The sequence below is a fragment of the Camelus dromedarius genome, chromosome 5 (assembly GCF_036321535.1).
Source record: "Camelus dromedarius isolate mCamDro1 chromosome 5, mCamDro1.pat, whole genome shotgun sequence".
Taxonomy (NCBI): Eukaryota; Metazoa; Chordata; class Mammalia; order Artiodactyla; family Camelidae; genus Camelus; species Camelus dromedarius.
Genome location: NC_087440.1, coordinates 30,118,138 through 30,137,880, shown reverse-complemented (window position 1 = coordinate 30,137,880; position 19,743 = coordinate 30,118,138). Strand labels below are relative to the sequence as shown.

The following is a 19,743-nucleotide window of genomic DNA, read 5'->3' as shown; positions in this document are numbered from 1 at the left end:
GCCAATGAGGAGAGCGAGTGCTTGCTAGTAGCCAATAAACGATCGATATGTAAATCGCCTTGGAGAGCACTCATGCACCTCAGTTCCGCCGTAACCAGCCGGAAGCGAGGTGGTCTCAACGATGCGTTTGGGTTTGTCTGCGCGTCCAGAAATCGCGAGGGCGGGACGAGGTGGGGGCGGGCCCTCTTCTGGAGCCTCCAAAAACGCGTCATAGGCAGGCAAGGAGTTTCTGTGTGGGTTAAGTACCTGTGTTCTTTGTTTTTCTTTGTGGAGAACTCTGTGAAGTCTTGAGGTTTCTACCGTCGATGTGAAGAGGAGAGAAGGCAATAATGGAAAGATGAAATAAGAAAAACCAGGTTTAGGTGACCGGAGATAACAGAATAATAGGTAATAGAAAATAATAGAGTTAATTTTTTTTACATGTTAGTTTCTTCATATTAAACTGATACTCTTAGATAAATAGCCAACATTAGAACGTTATGTGCCAGTGTGACAAACACTTTTACATAATACTATCTCACTTAGTTCCCACTATTCTATGGTGTAGATTATTTTAACCCCATTTGCACCTGAGGAAAGTGAGCCTTAAGGTGGTTAAATATTACGCCCCCGACCCCAGCCCCAATTAAGTCAAGGAAAATTTAAAAAAGATTCTTTGAGGAAGTTTTGGATAATTTGGAGGTGGATAATGACTAACTGATCTTCACTGAGTTTGTGAAAAAAGGGAAATAGCTAGTTATTAGATCTAGAGACAATCTCAATAATGAAGGTGTGAAGCAACTGGAATAATACTTTGGGAAATTAAAGAAATTCTTTGACCAAAGATCCCAAATAGTACCTTTTTTAAAAAAACTCTTTGTTTCTTTTTGTTAAGTTGTCTCTTTTTAAATCTTCTGTTCTCTTAAGGCATTACTTACTGTGTTTATTTGGGTTTGTGTGTCTTGCAGATTAATCTTTATCTTTTAAACAACTTTTACTTTTATTTGTAACTTTCCTGAATATGTCATCTTTTTTAATGATTTTTTTTCTAATGTTGATATATGTTGTTCTTTCATGTCTTGAATTATTTTCTTAGCTTGTTTTGAAATCATGGATTATAGTTTTAAGCTGTTTCATGGACACTTCTGTTAGGTTCTTAGAGAAGCAGACATTAGGTGGAATTGGATTTATAGATTTATTGGGAGAATGCCTGTGAAGGGGAAAGGGAGAGGAAGCCAGAAGAGGCCAGAAAAGCTGCCAGACTATGATGCAGGTCTGACCTCTGTGAAAGAGGGAAGAAAGGAAAACAGATTGGATGGACACAGTTCTAAAAAAAGTTTCAGCCAGGCTAATGGATAGTCTTTGAGCTCAAGGTGGTCATCAGAGGAGCCTTGCATCCTGCAAAGATGGGCGTGACTTAGCATCACTGCTGCACTCTGTCATTGTCTGAGAGCAGCCCGTGGGAAGTGTAGCAGATTCAGAGTGTAGAAGTTAATTGTGATCCCCACAGCGGGAGATCTGAGTATTGCATTTTCATAGCTGTCCTAGAGCCACGGAGACCTACTTCTCCAGATAGGTTCAAGGGACAATTCTTTCAAGCTTTGCATGGGACTCTGTTCCTGAAGAGAAACTTTGAAGAAGGAGGTAGTGGGGAAAGTTATAGTCACTGTCACTGCAGTTGAGATGGCACCTATCCTTCCCCTCCTTTACTATCCATTCTGATTTTCCCTCACCCTCAGCTATATCATGTCTTAGTGGCTTGTTTGGTGTTATGACCCAAACCTTCATTCCTGAGTGGTCCAAATCCTTGATAGTCATATCTTTCTCTGGCTGATGTTGCTGCACATGTACAATCACAGTTACAGTGGAGCATGGGAATGCCAGGGAGCATCCAAGTAGATCACTTGGGTTCCACGTGAATTGCTCCCTTCTCCCATTGTGTCAAATCAGCCCCACATCTTCCTGCTAATTAGGGTCACTTAGCCCTGACAGTACGGTAACTTCTCTTCTCATCTGCTGGTCCCTAGACTCAGGAACTCCAAAGTGTCTTGGTAGCAGCTATAGCTTGTGGTTCAGCAGGACCCTCAATATGTCTCCTGGCAAGAGTGCATCCTCTTTGGAGACCTGGACCTTTGACCCTGCAGAGCCTAGACTTACAGAGATGAAAGCATGAAATTTTCATGGGTCAGTGGGAGTGATGGTAAGTGAAGCCATTCTTGCTTCTACTTGTTGGTTACCAGACCTGTGTATTTTTCCTACTGGGGACGCAGTATTATTTAGAAGCTTCTGTTTCAATAAATACACTGCATCCTGAAGGATGGTGCCTAATCCTTTCAGAATGTTGCCTCCAAGCTGTTGCTTTAGCTGTGCCTTTAGAAAGCCAGTTGGTCTCCTTTTTCTTCCTTTCCTCCCTCCCCCATTTCTTGTCTGTCTGTCTGTCTGTCTATCTATCTATCTACCTTTTTGGACCCGGAGTGACCTTTACTTTCTCTTTTGTTCTGAAGTAAACACCAATCAACTCTTCCCATTAGTCCCCTACTTTCCTCCAGAGGTAAGTGATATTGTTGGGCACCTACAACAGAAATTAGGGGAGCTCTTCTGAACTGTGATTAAATAGATTGTGAGGGTTTAACTAATTCTCCATGGTTATAGCCCTCTGTGACTTTGATTTTACTTATCAAGCCAGCAGAGCCACCTGGTGATGACAGCACTACCTTTTCATCTTACGATATTTGACATCTGTCTTCTCCAGATTTGATGAATAATTTGTCCTCATCTAATTCCCTGATGCAGGCCACACGGGAGGCCTCAAGCCATAGCCTTGTCGCCAAGGGCAAGGCCATTCTTTCTCTTGCACTGTCCCTGATTATAATGGTGATCAAAATGGACTCTCCCTGGGGGTATTTAACTACTGCAAAAGAAGGGTTTTCTCTTCTTAGTTAAAATATACCCCTCTGAGCTAGTCTGAGAAGTTTCCAAGGTATGTGGGGACAAAATTTCTAAAATGCAGGCAGCTGTCTGCTTTGTTCACCACTATACACACCGCACTTAGAACAGTGTCTGTCACATCAAAGGCACTCAGACATGTCAGTTAAATAAATGTTAGTAATCTAAGAAGGACTCTCTGTTGTCTTCACATAAGAATAAAAAGTTAACTTGATAAGGTATCCTTTGTTTTTTGGTATCCACATGGTAGTTTTTATTTTTTCAGGGGAATGCCATGGATTATTATTGTCTCCATTCCTCTATTAGTGGTCTGCCTTTCCTACTTAGGAACTTTCAGAATGCCTTTCTTTCGCTATGTTTTAGACATTCTTTTTATTTAAAAGCAGTGGCATTGTGTTGCTTCTGCTTATGTTGGAACTCCATGAGCTCTACCTGTTTCTAAAACCAGCTCTCTACCTCCTGCCAAAGAATATTTCTTCTATCTTTGATTATTGATTCTGTGTTTTATGTTTTATGTTCATTTTTGGAATCTCAGTATATTTTAGGTTAATTCCCTGGTAATCAAGTGAGATGCATTCTCCTTTTCTTTCTCCCTGTGATTGATTTTCCTCCCTGTAATTCAGTGATATGAACTGAATTAACATCTCATTCTAAAGTTTAGATGTTTAAGCTTCTGGCATTTGACTGAGCTTTGTAAGCTGTACTTTCTACAGTGTGGAAAGGGGGAGTTATAAAAAAATTTAAATATATGTTCTGAAGTAGAGATTTTGGACCCTTTCAGGTTAATGGAGGTCCTGTTAATAGACTTGGGGACCAAGTTAGAGATTCACCATGTCAGCAAGTAGGCATGGTACCGTTTCTTCTGGTTCAACTGCAGTGTTGCTGGAATGCAATTTAAACATGACCCTGGGCTTAGAGTGGCAGTTGTCCCAGAGAGGGAGGCTGAGGCCAGGAAAATTCTCTTGCAGTGATAAAGACTCACTAGATTGACCAAGCTGGGTAAGAATAGGTTGCTGTACATCTCTCTGATGGCTTTCAAGGATTCAGCAGGCTGGGAACTACAAGAAGGAAGGATATGTGTCTTATTTTGAGTGAAAACTCAAGATTAAATGTAAAGCCTGGTTCAGGATTTCAAAGTGTAGGCAGTCCCGAGGGAAAGTACGTATGACACATACACACACACTTGATTAATGGGACATTTACATTTATGTCTCTCAGCTAAGCAGGGAGCAAGCGAATGTATAGGGTAGGACAGTAGGAGCAGACACACACCAACTTAGAAACAAACAGTGTCTCTGCCAGGTTGCTGCCGATGCCTAGTGACCGAAGTCCCTCAGTGATCCCCACCTGTGAGATTTTCTTCCTCATTTTTGCACAAGAAGGCTGGAGTTTCCTCAAAGACTGGTGATCATGGTCTGCAGGATACCTGACTCAACTCTTTCCATTAGACCTGTAGGGATATTGGTGCTGGAAGCTTGGTGTGGCTGCCCAGGCTTTTGATGCTAAAACTCATACCAGGGATTGAGGGTTACTGCAGGCAGCCAGGAGCCTGGCCCTGGATTCTCATCATTCTTCCACAAAAACAACATGTTTATACTGCTTATTTCAGATGTAAACACAATTCCTACTTGAAAAAATTCCTCCCCAAAACAGGTTTAAAAATAAGATTTACATAAACATGTTTATGAGATTTAAAAATAACAATATGTTTATAATTTGACAAGGTGAGGTGAAAACCTTTTGTCAGAATAATTCATTTCAGTGAGGGATGAGGCATCCTTAAAAAAAATACCTAAACAAATCAAACAAATCACAATATGTATCCAATATTAGTCGACTGGCATCCCTCTGATTTGTCCCATGTGCTTTAGAGTTAGAACCAGGCTCCTCTCATTACTCAGTCTTTCTACCAACTGAGGACCACAACGTGGGCTGGCCAGATTCCTTCCAGGGAACTGAGTTTCCATCCCCTGCTCCCTGTCATCAACTTAAAGGAAACCTGGGTGATGGAATGTGAGTGGCTTAGAGCAGAGCCTCACCAATAGGAGAGAAATAATGGGGACACCACTTACTTAGTCAAGCTGTGCTGTTATCTCTGAAATCTGACAGAAATAAAAGTAATGAACGTTTTTATAAAAAAGGTAAAGGAAAATTCTGAGACAGTCATCCATTTTGTTTTATGCTCACACTGAGAAAGCTTTCAGAAGAATGAACTTGTGAGTAGGTGAAGTCAAGCAAGCACATGGTGAATCTGGGGTTGTTTTTGCTCCATCTTGTACTTTCAGTGTTTCGTCTATAAAATACCAGCACCATGGAGGCTGGCTCAGATATCCTTGTGTGGGTTGATAAGTAAGTGTTTTTCGGTTAGAAGAGCATGCATTTTTATTTCACCAGCATTGAGGTATGTTGTTAACCCTCTAAACTGAAACAGAGAACAAGAACTTTAAGGAGAACACGTCCCCACCCTTGTAATCATGCGTACTTGAAAGAGCTCATCAGGAAAGGCCACCACCACTGACAGCAAAATTTCAAACAGTTATTGTAATAGAAAAGAACAAAGCTGACTCTATCATATTAGATCTGTTCTTTTGCCTTTAACCCTGTGCTTTGTTTCCCAGGCTTAGGCCTGCTGGTTCTGACCTTTAAGGGTATTAATACTTTTGCATTCACATCAAGATAAAAAGTTGCAGAACAGAAAGTAACATTTGTTTTATTGGAGGTTTATGGGGACACCATGACCTGACCCACGGGGAGGGCTGCAAGAACAAAGAATTCCAATACCAAGAAGTTTGTAACAACCAAGCATAACCCCTCCCCTTTTTAGTTTAAAAGGAGCCTGAATTCTGACTTGGGGAGGATGGTTCTCCAGGACATTGGTCTGCCGTCTTCTCGGTCTGCCGGCTTTCCGAATAAAGTCATTATTCCTTGCCCCAACACCTCATCTCCCAATTTATTGGCCTGTTGTGGGGTGAGCAGAATGAGTTTGGACTTGGTAACAAGTTGCTTTTATAACAAAAGGAAGGGTTTGTCTTGTGATCACTGATAATTTCCAGAATCTTTGATCTGTAGCAGGTGGCTCCATGGTGGCTATTAGGAATAAGGAGTGCTTCTGTGAGGGGCTTAAGGGAGCCTGTGAGAATTTTCTGCAAGAAAGCACCAGAACAGAAGGATTAAAATTTGTATTTCAGCTTCTTGTCTTGTGGTGATGAGGTCTACTCATTAGTGTAACAAAGATAAAGGTAATCTTTTATTCCTGGGAGCCTGGTTTTTGCCTCTGGGACTCAGGCCCACAGGGCCTTCGTTCTTTAGCTTCCAAGGCCTGTTTTGCTCACAACTGTTCCCTGGTCCTTTTCCAAACTGGCTGTACTCTTGTCTTCCTGTCTCAAGAGCATGTGTATGTATGTGAAATAGGTGGTGACTGTGTGTGTCTCTCTCCTATGGATGTCTCTGCATTAATAAAAAACCCAGGAGTTAGGCAGAGGGGGAGGTGCTGTCTGCCGGGAGCAAGGAAGAGGGGCTTTGCTGTCTTTGACTGACCCCCTCTACTTTGTTGGTCCTGCACAGTCCAGGCCAGCTGTGGGGATGCAGTGCCCCCTGTGGATGGCATGGTTCTTCCTAACTTACCCCAGCTCCCTGGTCCCTTCCTAAGTCAATCTGGATCCTAGCTTCTAGTCACCACGGCCCAGCTAACTCAGCCCTTCCTTGTCCAGTGTTTCTCTTTCTTGCCTGTTCTTATTCCATTCTTCCTCGCTTCAAGCTCATTCAGAAATCACATTCATCTTCTATTTCCCTATAGCTCTCTCTGGCTCCCTGCTGGGGCTTCATAGCTTTGGAAAGTGATCGAGATTGTTCCTTTTCCGGACCCTGATGCCCTCTCTACGCAGCATTCTCTAGCTTTCTTCCAGCTCTTGATACAATATGGTTCAAAGTAAAGGTGGTTCCCGTCCTGGTTGGTAAGGATCTTGGGAAAGGAAAAGGAAATGGTCAAGGGAAGGATGGCTTCCCTTGAAAGCAGAGGAGGCTAACGGGGGAATCTAAAGGCTCCTGGAATGGGAGGAGGCAAAAAGTGATGACCCACCTAGGCTTGAAACCTCCCAGCCTCTGCTCATTGACCTCAAATGCTGATAGCATCAGTGACCCAGAAACATATGAAGAGTCCCGGAGTCTAATGTGCTTCTCCTCAAGTCTGCTTTCTAGAGCCAGACAAATCCCCTGTATCAGAAATAGCCCTCTAATTTCCCACATAATGGTGTTGCTTCCAATTCCCTCTTTCAGAGTCCTGGGAAGATTATTGAGTTGAAAGCAGCAGAGGATTGATGGTGTGTGAAACATCTGCTTAAAGGAAGGAAGGCAGACAGATCGACTTTCTAAAGGCACAGCTGAAAAAAAGTTTTTCTTTGCCCTTATTTCAGTATAATCACTGTGTTGTTATGGTCTTGATTTTTACATAATTTATGTTCTTTGGACAGTAATGCATGTCAAATTAGCCCATCTTTCTTGAATCATTAACCTCCAAGGGGGCGGGGCTCTCAAAAGCCTTCATGAGCCAGAAGAGCTCCTTTCTGGTAGACTGCAGCAAAGCCGGTTCCAACATGCTGCTGATTGGGGTCCGAGGGCCCACCACCCCCTGAGAGGAGGTCTTCATGAAGCATGTGGGCAACCAACAGTACAATGTCACATGCATTATCAAGGAGAAGAGGGATTACGTTCTGGCCATGAAGTGTGGGGAGGAACACATCCCTGGCAGCCCTCCCTCTCCGTGTTACGGTGCCTTAAAACAGTTCTTGTCAAGTCCTGGGGGAAAAAATTCATTTTTTTAAATTAATTTAATTTGAAAATATTTTGTTCTCAAGTCCATAGCAACTGGTATTGTCAAAACAGTTCTTAAAGCAATACTTAGATTTGGAAATGAATTTTTGATTTTACATATCACATTCTGACACTGTAATGGGGTTGCATATGTTAAATTAACATTATCACATTAACTATTAAGGATTATTTTATTATATAAAGTGCTCTAATTTATATTGTGATTTTTACCACTTCTTAAAGCAATATCTAGATACACAGAGAATTATAAAGAACTGGTATCAAGTTCACACATTGTCCAAAGCTATGTACATACAAATTTAAGATTAAAAACATTGTTGAATATTGCAAAATATGCCTCAGCTGTCATGTACAACTATCGGGAACATTGTGCCAATTTTTGAGTACCTTCAGAACTAAGCATTGGAACATGAAGGGAAAAAAGAGAATAGGTACTTGGCACTGTGACACATCATAATATAAAAATGCATTGCAGTCATGCTATCTGAGAGGAAGAATTTAACAAGTTCATCTTTTTTTTTTTTTAACCTGTATGCTTCTGCTACCTAGTCCTTCCCATACTAGGAAGCAATGTCTGTCTCCTTTCCTGGCAGAGGCACGAGCTATAAGCAGTCTCGTCACTCAGACACAGTCACCTTTCAGGATTTGGGCAAAAGATGTGGAAAGGTGTTTGCCTTGAATTAGAGCCATGTCAGTCCCTAAAGCAGAAGTTTTATATATTATGGGTTGCACTGGATCCCAAGTGACAGAGTCACCTCTGTATTCTTTAATAAATTTATTTATATGTTTACATTAGTTATGTGTGGGGCTTTCTTAAATGTGAGGCCCAGGGAAGGGGCCTCTTTCCTGGGTCTAAGGGTGGTTCTGGATGTATCTTCAGCACTTAGGCAAAGTCAGGTATGTAGTCATAGTAAATTCCTAGTAAATACCTGATCAATTTCTTTGAGTGAAATCAGATAAGTCCCTGAAAGATGTATTGCTGGCTCTCTGGATGCCCTAGAGCTGGTGAATTTTAAACAAAGAAGCGTTTCTTTAGAGAACAGATAAGGTGGGGGGCAGTTTTCAGGGCAGGAAAAGTTTAGAATTGTTAGCCAAGAAAAGACTAGTTTAGAAATGTTCTCCAAACAAAATACAGATGAACACTCAAGTTGGCTTTGTATGGACATAAGGAGGGTAGTTTGTACTTGAGCCAGAGTTCAAATTGAAAGAACCCTGCTTCCTCAGAGATCAAGGGATGAATAGCTCTGGCCTAAAATGGGGGACTGGCAGTACATGCAAATTTGGAAATGAACTGGAGCAGGCTTCAAAGCCTGAGTGGTGCCAAGCCAAACTGTGCAGCTTGAGATAGTATCTATAAATGTTGCCTCATGCTGTCTCATAGGCACTGTGAAAAGTCATGGTCACCATGGTAAAAACTTCTTTACATAATTGTCTATCAGAGGAAACTGGGAAGGCCCATACTGGGGAGATACAGGGATAGAATAGGATCTCAGTCCACACTTTTTGGAGAAAAAGACTTTGCCCTTCAAATGTGTATCACAGCTTAACCAACTGACTGCAAAGCAGGCTAAGAAATTTTCAGTGTGGGCATGTCCTTGAGCTGTGCTGCGTCAATACAACTTGCCTCCTACCCTGCTTTCCCTTTCCATCTAGAGGTTTAAGGGGAGAAGTTCTAGAGACCAGACTTGGCAAATTTCAAGGGATAGAAGGGGTGGATCATTTTTATAGACTTGCACTTTTTCAGAAATCTTAGGTATCTGCTGAAAACTGTCAGACTATATTTCTTATCTGTAGCTCCTGCCAAGAAAATAAAGTCTAATGTGGAGAATCTTAACTGTCTTGGACCTTGTAGCAAACTTAGGTTGTAAGCTGACCTCCTGGGGCATCGATATGGATCTACATAACTTAGGAAACAAGTCCTTCGTTCCACTGCAAGGTTGGGCCTGTGGCTCCTTGCTTAGGGGGAGAAGGAAATTTGGCCGTAGCCATGGCAAGCTGTCAGAAAATGATTACTAAGATATAAAGAGACAATTCACAGTAGAGGATTATGATTAGTGAAATAAACATAATCTCACTAGTAATGAAATACATGTTAAAATATTAGGACACAAATAAAATAGCAGGGTTGTGGTGAAACTTATATTCTGTTGCAGATGGCATTGTAAATAAGTGCCAGCTTTTTGGAGGGCAGTCTGCAATATATCAAGAGCCAAAAGGATGTTTGTGTCCTTTGAACCATTGATCCTAATTTTGTTATTCTATAGACATGGATAGGGTTGTTTCTATATGACAGGTAACATTCTTGGCAGAGACATCAGAGATTGATGTTGTATATCGTGCCTTTCAGGAATGGACAGTCTGCTGGGGGAAAACATACCTATAATCAGATAATAATAATAGAAAGATGAATGGGGAAGATGGGGGCCCAGCTGCAGGTCTGGGGAGTGTGTGGCAAAGCACAGGGAAGGTTTCCTGCAGGAGATGACACCACACTGAATTTGGGAGGATAAATAATTACCCTAGAAAACCAAGTGGGGAAGGATGTTGCAGGCAGAGTCAGAATAAGACCTGGAGGTGGCTCTTCATGGTTCAGCATGGCTAGAAGATGGGCCTAGAGGGGATTTCAGGAAGTTATTCAACCCCATTCTCAATGCTGACATTAGAAAAAGTTCTCACACATTTAGTTTTTTCCCCTTGACTCTGTTTTTGTTTGTTTGCTTTTGGTTTTGTTTTTCTGCCTAGAGGTACATATTCCTCCCTTCACTTCCTTGGGATAGACGTAGACAGATCATGCCATCTTGGCCACAGATTCCCCTGTAGTAGCAACTGGCAAGCACGAGCTACACTCCTGGGTCCCTTTAGCACAATGCAGGACGTCAGTGATCCCTGAGCCCCGAATGAGGTAACTTCTTGGGTAGGAAAGACTGGCAGCTGGAGCCACAGGGCACAGACAGGCAGGACCTACCTAATCCTTTCCCTTTTCCATGTAAGGGGTCCCTGGTGCCCTGGCAGAGGGGAGAGTCAAGCCACAGTACAGGAGGATGTGATGGGAACATATCCTAATCATCTCCAGAGAGGAATGGACTTACTCCTGCTCACCAGCATTGCCGAGAGTGAGGTGGGAGGACCGTTTAGAAGAGCCAGAGGTCAGCAGACATGACTGAGAGCTTGGAAATGATAACCTAAAGGAAAAGTTAAAAGAGAGACTTTGGGGAAAGCAAAATTTTGCAACATTAAGAGTCAACATATAGTTTGTTTTTATATTCCATCTTGTCCAAAACCAGAATGAGCTGAATGGAGTCACAGTTGCAGTACATTGGTCCCCAAAACATTCAGACGTGTGAGAAAGCACTCTCTAGTAGTGAACCATGTAGACCTAGTGCAGGCATCTGGGAGACCCAGGAGAGCCCGACGCATAGGAGAAGCCCTCTCATCACCCTGCCATGTTGTGAATGGCTAGATGGATGAGATGCCTGGCTGGGGACTCAGCTACTCTCCTTTCACCTAGAGGGTGGTTCCATTTCATTTGATAAAGATTTACTTAGCATGTGCTGTGGACCATGCATCGTAAGTGAATACGTGTCTTTTACTTTAATTTTCCAGGTGAGGAAAAAGGATTCTTGTCTAAGTGCCCATGACAAATCAGAATGGGGTCTGGATCACAGGGGAAGCCCTGAATCCAGGAGGACGGGAACCAATCAGGGCTAAACCTTCAGGCTAAAAGAACCAACCGATAGAAAAGCAGAGACTTGCCTTTGCGAGAGGGTGACCCAGGCTGCAGTGCACATGGTCGATGTGGCATTTACAGGACTGTGTCAGAGTATGGACTGTGACAAAAGCCTTGAGACCAAAGCTCTGGCTCTCATTCTTCATGGAACCTGGGAGGACATTGGCGGTGGGGGTGGGGGTGGAGATTGCCCACATAATCAGCAACAGTTCTTTTCCTCGGATCTCAGCTCCTGCTCTTCCTACAGTCCGTCCTCGCAAGGGCACCTCAGGCCCTCTTCCCTTCCTTCCAGCTGACTCTGAGGGCCCCTTCTTCAGCGGGAATCTATGAAAATTCTTTTCCCCAGGCCCTTTGATTTCCTGGGGAAATTTCCAGTTAGAGAGCCCCAGGGCTTCTTAAGGGGAGCAGGGCTTGGGAAGGGCAGAGTCAGGGTGGAGGCCGGCTTGCCTTTGCTCAGATTGGATCGCATTTGACCAAAGGTTTTAGACTTTTTAGTTAGACTCTCTTCCTCCTCACCACTGCTCTTCCGGATAAAACAGAACAGTCAGACTCCTTCTCTGTATGATCTGGGGCAAAATACAGGCTTAGGATGTGGAGATAGTTATTTAGGGAGCCCAGGAGTTGGAGCTATCTTCCATTTGCTTCTTTTCACCCTCCAGGCCATGCATGGGTCTAATTTCCCCAAGGACCACTGGGCTCCTGCTGTGTAGTCTCCCCACATATTGCTTGAGGTCCTATTTGAGTGTCAGGACTGAGAGTCTCAACTTTCATTCCTGGAATATGATAGGACAGCACCCCATACTTACTGGGTATTACTCTGCCCCACGGCATCCAATCCCTCCCTCCAGCTGGGCAGTATAACAATACACTGTGAGAGGAGAGACACTCAACACCTCTCCAGCCACAGAATCCTCAACTCTAACTCCGTGAGATCCACAGCCCAGGGCCTAGTGAAGGGGGCCACACAGATGAGCTGGAGACTGTAAAGACTCTGAAGGTCACAACCTAAATGTCCATTGACAGATAAATGGATATACATATATATGTAAACATATATAATGGAATATTACTCAGCCATAAAAAAGAATGAAATACTGCCATTTGCAGCAACATGGATGGACTTAGAGATTATCATATTAAGCAAAGTAAGTCAGAAAAAGACAAATGTCATGTGATATCACTTATATGTGGACTCTAAAAAAATCATAAATTTTATTTACAAACCAGAAATAGACTCATAGACATAGAAAACAAACTATAGTTACCAAAAGAGAAACGATAGGGGAGGGATAAGTTAGGAGTTTGGGATTAACAGCTACACATTACTATATATAAAATAGATAAACAACATGGACCTACTATATAGCACAGGGAGCTATATATAATTTCTTGTTATAAACTATAATGGAAAAGAATCTGAAAAACATATGTATGTATTATATGTATAACTCAATCGCTTTGCTGTACACCTGAAACTAACATTGTAAATCAACTGCACTTCGATGAAAAATAATATAAAAAATAAAGACTGTGAAGGTAAGGATTCTCACTGGAAGGGCAGCAATAGCTGTGGTGACCCTCTGTGGTCCTAAGGGGAAGAGTGGTGGGTTAGGGGCTGAGTGAGGTGGTTATGAATAAGGAGAACTGAGTGCAGAAGGAAGAGGAGGATGGTGATGCTTTCTTAGTTTGCAGCAGGAGGCAGGTTTCTAATAGTGGGGAACTTTATTTTTATTGAACTTGAGGGGTGTTTTTGGGGGGAGTAATTAGGTTTACTTTAATTTTCTAACAGAGGTGCTAGAAGTTGAACCCAGGACCTTGTGCATGCTAGGGATGCACTCTACCACTGCACTATACCCTCCCTCCTTATTTTTTTAAATTGGATTTGAAGGGCTTACCATTATTCTAGGCTGTTTCTCACTTATTAGCTGTCTGACTTTAGGCAGGCCACAGAAACTTTGTGCAAGTCTGTTATCTCTTTTTAAAATGGGATTGTAAAAATGCTTGCCGTAAGTCATCAGATTGTGATGCGAATCAGATTTAAAAAAAAAAAAAGAAGCTCTGTAATCCCTAAAGTCTTTCACAAATCGTAAGTTATGGCAGTTACTGAGGAGCACCTAGGTGAAGATCACAGATCCTTTGGGATGAGATGGGATCTATGCACCAGGTCTAGAAGGAGGTGGGATGTGCCCTTTTCTTGTGTGACAGCCCCGTCCAGCTCAGTTCCTTTAACAAATCTAGGCACAAGCACTATAATTAGCAGCATGCTGGGCCAGGGCAGAGGGATGGGAATAAAGGTAGGGGAAGCCTTAGAGAAGAAAAGGAAAGAGATGGGTCAAGTGGAAGAGGGTGCAGCCAAGTGAGTGTCTGAGCTGGTGCAGAAGAGGGAGTGTCGGAAAAGTCCGAGGGAGAGCGGAGAGAGCTTGAAGTACTGCATTTCTTGACTCGGAGGAGGGAAGACACCGTGCCTCAGGGGAAGAGACTGAGCCTCACTTTGTGTTTCACAGAAAACACGGTTAAGACGTGGACCCTCCTCCAGCATCTGCTGCTAGATCACACCATTTTCTCCCAGGCCTAGACCTCCTACAGCGCGGTCATGACTACCCCAGCTATTGGGATCCCGCGTGGGTCCAGTCAGTACCATCACGTGATGACGCAGTGCAGGGACATGGTCTCCAGGGTCTACAAGTCCATCAATAACTTCCTTCGCCAGAGGTCGTGAAGGATAAATGACAAACAGAGCCATGCCTATAAGGTGCCGGAATGGACAACTCTTACCTCAGTCTCTGAAAACTCAAGATCACCAAGTGTGTGGTCTCTCTGGGATCACGGCTCTCTGATTGTCCTTACAGGTCCAGGATCTGGTCCTGACATGTCCGCGGGGCCTGTGTGCAGAACCAGCAGTTTCATCTGGAAGGCTGGACTCCTGTTCCCGGGTCACCAGGTCCTCCGTGGGCGGTCTGGGGATCCCAGCACCTTAATTGGACCACCTTCTGTGGTGGTCTCCCCCATTAGACTTCTTCCCCAAATCTGCAACCCTCACTGACCCCAGTGCGCCATCTCTCCCAGAGCGCCTCGTGTGATAGAGATGGGTGAGGAGACGTGCGTGCACAACGGGAGAAGGGCCATGCTGTCTCCTCCACGCGTGATTGCCCTTCCTGCCAGATGAGGGCAGGGTCCCTGCGACATCCTAGGCTGAGATTTGCCTTTTTTTCCAGCTTTTCTTTGGCCCCCTTTCATCTGGGGAATCTTCACAGGGTGAGCAGTGCGTGGGGTGGGAGTGGGGTGGAGCATCTACTTCGGGAGGCCTTGATCCCGCCCTGAGATGATGCTCTGTGAGTCATGGAGCCAATTTGTTCACGAGCTGGTCTCATAAAACTCTGATCCTGGCTGGCAGCATTTCTCCTAGTGCCTCCACCCTCTTCCCTGGCCGCCGCGCGGCCGCCGCCGGGCCGGCAGAGGGCGCTGTGCTGCTTGCTCCCCGCGAGCCAAGGGGACAACAGACTGTTCCCTCTTGGCTCTGCTTAGCAAGGCTGAGACCTGCTTTATCTTTATTTATTTATTTTTTTTAAATAGACTTTATTTTTTTAGAGCAGTTTCAGGTTTACAGCAGAATTGAGCAGAAAATACTGAGCTCTCACATAGACCTCCCCACCCACACATATATATTCCCCTACTCTCAAAATCCCTCATCAATGTGGCATATTTGAGACCTGCTTTATCTTTTAAAAGCCTTTTTGAGCCCCTCCGAAGAACAACAGAAAAACAGATACACAGGATTTAAATATCTAAAACAGACCCTTTGCCAAAGTGCAAAATTTTTACTCTTCCATGGCAAACTGACCCCTAAGCTTGGTCTCATTCTACCTGCTGCCTTGGGATAGTTTACAGACACATCTATTGAGCATCCATTGTGTGCCATGAGCCCCCAACAGTAGAGCAGAGATGGAGGAAGACCAGGGGAAGAGTGAGAGAGTATAAACAGAGCGCTTCTCTTTTCTGCTGTAAGAGCAAGGGTTCTCTGGGAGGGTATTTATCTATCTCTACCCACCCCTGTCTCTGTCTCTCTCTGTGTCTATGGTAGTGCACACATATGGTAAAAATATAAACTCAAACATTAGGGATGTGTAGCCAGTGAAAAGCATATCTTCTTCTAATCTTTGTCTTTTAGGTCCCAGTTTCTTTTCTGAAAGCAACAGGTATTTAGTTTCTTTTATCCTTCCCCAGTCTATACATAATAGATATGCCTATACACATATATAAGCCTTTTGAAATGTATAAAGTTTTGTGTGTGTGTGTGTGTGTGTGTGTGTGTGTATCTATCTCCTCCATTTTACCCCACATATAATAGTATCCAGTACACAGCGCTCTGCACCTTCTTTTTTCATTACTGACTATGTTTTGGCAAAGGATATACTTCACTCTAATTAATGGCTGCATGATATTCTGTTCTATGGCTATTTAATCATAGATACAATCATACAATTTGTTCCAGTCTTTTACTGCTGTAAACGAGCTGGAATGTATATCCTGGAACAAAATAGCAACAACAAACCCTGTGTATTCAGCTGTTGACAAGCTCACTTGCATACATTATCAATGTTCCTACCACCTGAGCACTGAAGCTCCTGCACGGTGTGGGGTGGGAGGAGATGTGGGTTGGCAACACCAAATCTTCCAGGTGCACCTGACATCACTGGCCCCAAGGAAGTCTGGGAGACATTATTTTTCAGAACATAACAACCTGACCAAGGGGATGTTTCCTTGTATTAAGAGCCCAGTAACGTCTCTGCATATAGGGAAGTCAGCATTATTGTTTCAAAGTTCTGATCTTTTAATACCGGAGAGAGCAAAATTAATACTGTTTATATGTGTCACATAAATTGAGATACAAGTAAGGGCAACTAATTTAGTTTCCAATCACATACAGAAAAGTTTAGAGCAAAATGCAAGCTTTCATTTTCAAGCAACTTCAAGCACTATATTTACACTGACTCATTTAACCCTCATGACGACCCACACGGTAGATACTAATATGCTCATTTTTAAGATGAGCAAACAGAGGCCCACATAATTAACGGACCATAGTGGCAGAACCAGGTGTGTCCCCCTTAAAAGCCAAGCATTCCCATTTATTCCGGGCCACCTCTTAGAGGGAGCTGGGGTGCACAGTATGTTTAGGATAAATTCTTTCCTTCTTCTTGCCTCTGTTTCTTCATCTCTAAACCAGAGACAGTCATCCAGGATAACCTATCTGTATTACCAGGCTCATCTTCTAGATACTAACGTTGTTTCCATAGTAAAATACGTACTCTGGGGTGTGAGAGATGGAAGGGGGCTTCCATTCTGGTAGTTCTCACTCTTTGCATCCCTAAGGACGCCTGTCATTATCCCTGCCTGAGAAATGCATGTTTTTAGATCATACTGAGTAAGTGAGTATGTTTACTTTGGACCATTTTTAGTGACCACATACTATATGGTTGTCAAACAGCACTTGTGGTTACCTGAGCTAAGTGATATTATCTCTATAAAAACACTTTTCACTTGTCAACTGAAATAAAATCACACAACGTGAGAGTTGTGGGTTAAGTTTTATTTGGGGTAAAATGAGGACTATAGCTCGGGAGACAGCATCCCAGAAAGCTCTGAGAAACTGCTCCAAAGAGGCAGGGGGTAAACTCAGTATTATATATGATTTCAGTGAAGGGTGGGGGGTACGTGCAGTCAAGTACACACTTAGGCAGAGGCTGCTGCTAGTCACGAGGAGCAGTTGTCACCATTAATGATTTTAATGCTTTTCTAGATATGAGGAGACACAAGAATTGGGGTCAAAAAATCCTCTCCTGAAAATATCTAACTCTCTGATGGCCTGTTCAGCCAGTTTTCCCGGAGCACAGAAGGCCTCATTCGTGATCTCCACCCTGAACTCCTTTCAGGGGTTGTTGGAGGTCAGTGACTGCAGCAGTTCGTGATTTAATCCAAGCAGAGGCAGATAACAAGTGCCAGTTTTTAGTTAGCACATTCAGATGCTTCGTTAGCACGTTCCTCTGTAATATGAGTAAATGTGTGTTTTCATTATTTTGCAGATGAAGAAAGGGATACAAGGAGGATCAACCAAGATTCCACAGTCCAGATTCTAATTGAAGAAGAGCTGGACTAAATCATTCCTACAGCCTCGTGCCCTCAGAATACTAGTCACATAGCTGAGTTTATGGCCTGAAATGCCGCTACCCAAACTATAGGCACACATTGTGTTTTGTGAAATGAGTGCCAGCGCACGATTTATCCAAGGAGATCACCCGATGACACACGCTTTCATCAGGGCTGACCATCCAAGGGCCTGTGTAGGGATTCACACAACGTCTGTGCTCCAGGATAGGAGAGGAGAAAAGAGATGCAGGTTTCACTGCGACTGTATGTAACTAGGGGAACGACTCCCTCAAACACGACCCATACAGGATTCTCAGTCATGCTCAGTCCCCTGCAGCAGTGGGAGCCGTCTTGACTTTACCTCCCTCTTCCCAGTACTTCCCTCTGTGCTTGGCTGCAGTCGGGACTCAATGTTCCCTGAAGTGACTGTGTCTGGTCTACAACTGTCTGTGTCTCAGTGCACGCTCTCTTCCTTCCACTGGGGCCACTAGGAGGATAGATGATGTGATCTCAGATGTAGTGATCCAGGTCTCCACTGTTTAACTGCTAATTTAGCAGTTTCCAGTCCAGACTCAGGAGAGGAATCTCAAGAAGGAAACTTGGGTTCATTATTAACTTCTCCATGCCTTTTAGAAATACCATTTCTAATATATTGCCCTGTAATAGGAACTGATTCAAGAGAGAACTTTCTGGAAGCCTCTGTCAGTGGTTTTTGAAGTTTCCCTAGACCGTGAAGAAGAAATGTGAGAAGAAAGGGATGGAGAGAGAGAAAAAAGAGAGAGGAGGGAAAGGTGTATAATGAGAAAAGATTTATTTATGATATGGAAATTATTTTTTATCTCTGAATTAATGGAATTTTTAATGACTGCATTAGATGTGCCAAGCTCTGTGTTAAGGGCTAAAATCAGGAGGGAAGTGCAATGTGTTATCTTCTTTTTCTTATGCAACTCTTGTTCCAGATTTACATTTTGAACACAGTAAGATGCCTTTATCCAAGCTCTGGAAATACTATGGTCTCAGGTATCAAAATCTCCTAAGACTCTTCAGGCCAGTTCAGTCTCTCCCCAAACCCCTTCTTTTTAATCATATTCCAGCCCACCAAAGGGCCATGTTACATAGAGAGACCTAATACTTGCAACAGACAGAGCCAGGAAGGGCTGCTTGCAAAGGAGGAACCCAGGTTCCTCTAGGTTTTTACTAATGTCCCCTGTTCCTCTTCACATAAAGATTCTCCATCTCATCGCCTCCTGATGCTGGAAACTTGAGTCTTTGAATTTCTTACTGTTCAAAATTCTGCAGAACGTTAAAGCAGTTTGCTAAGTTCTTCTTGAGTTTTTTCCTTTGCTCCACTTGCATTGAATTTACTTTCTCTATTTTTAATCTGGACCTGATTATTGCTTCCACTCCATGCCAACTAACAACCTGAAAAAACTCAGAGGGCTTTCTGTAAACTCTATCAAAGAATTATAAAAGAATGAATACCTGGGGTTGCATAAGGGACGCCAACCTCGGTTTCTTGAATCTTGCGTTTATTCACATCTGTGCTATTTTCTACACACAACTGTTATTGACATTCCCAGTGCTTGCATTTCATTATGTAAAATGAGAATTTTATCTTTGTAAACCAGCCATTTATGGACTGTGCACTCTGTTCCTGAAACTGTGTTAATCACAGGATATATCAAGACACATGAAATGTAGTCTTGATCCCCAAGTAACTTCTGGAACCTAAATGTGTGATGGAAGTAGCAACCCTTGTATGCTCATGGTTTTATGGGACCTCAGAGGGTGGAGGAAGTTATTTTCCCTGATGGGTGCAGGAAGGATTCCAAGAGGAGCCTCCATCTGAGCAGGGCCGTGAAAATGAGCAGGTGTTTGAGGGGAGGGATAAATTAGGCGTTTGGGATGAACAGATACACACTACTGTATATAACACAGATAAACAACGAGGGCCTATCGTATGGCACAGGGAATTAAATTCAGTATCTTTAAAAACCTATAATGGAAAAGAATATAAATACAAATATAGATATAAATAACCGAGTCACTTTGCTGTACACTTGAAACTAACACAACTTGTAAATCAACTATCTTTCAATAAAAAGTTATCTGTT

At 43.1% G+C, this 19,743-nt stretch overlaps 1 long non-coding RNA gene across 2 annotated transcripts; it reads left to right on the top strand.

Annotated features, from left to right (window-relative positions):
- The first annotated feature begins 63 nt into the window (after window positions 1-63).
- Window positions 64-19,743, top strand: LOC105097631 (uncharacterized). Of its 2 annotated transcripts, XR_010380901.1 has the most exons (4): window positions 64-387; window positions 2,007-2,179; window positions 17,283-17,427; window positions 17,566-19,743. It is a non-coding gene; the product is annotated as an uncharacterized LOC105097631 (long non-coding RNA). The 2 variants fall into 2 exon arrangements; XR_837962.3 differs by lacking the exons at window positions 17,283-17,427; window positions 17,566-19,743 and adding an exon at window positions 7,201-8,550 and having other exon boundaries at window positions 78-387.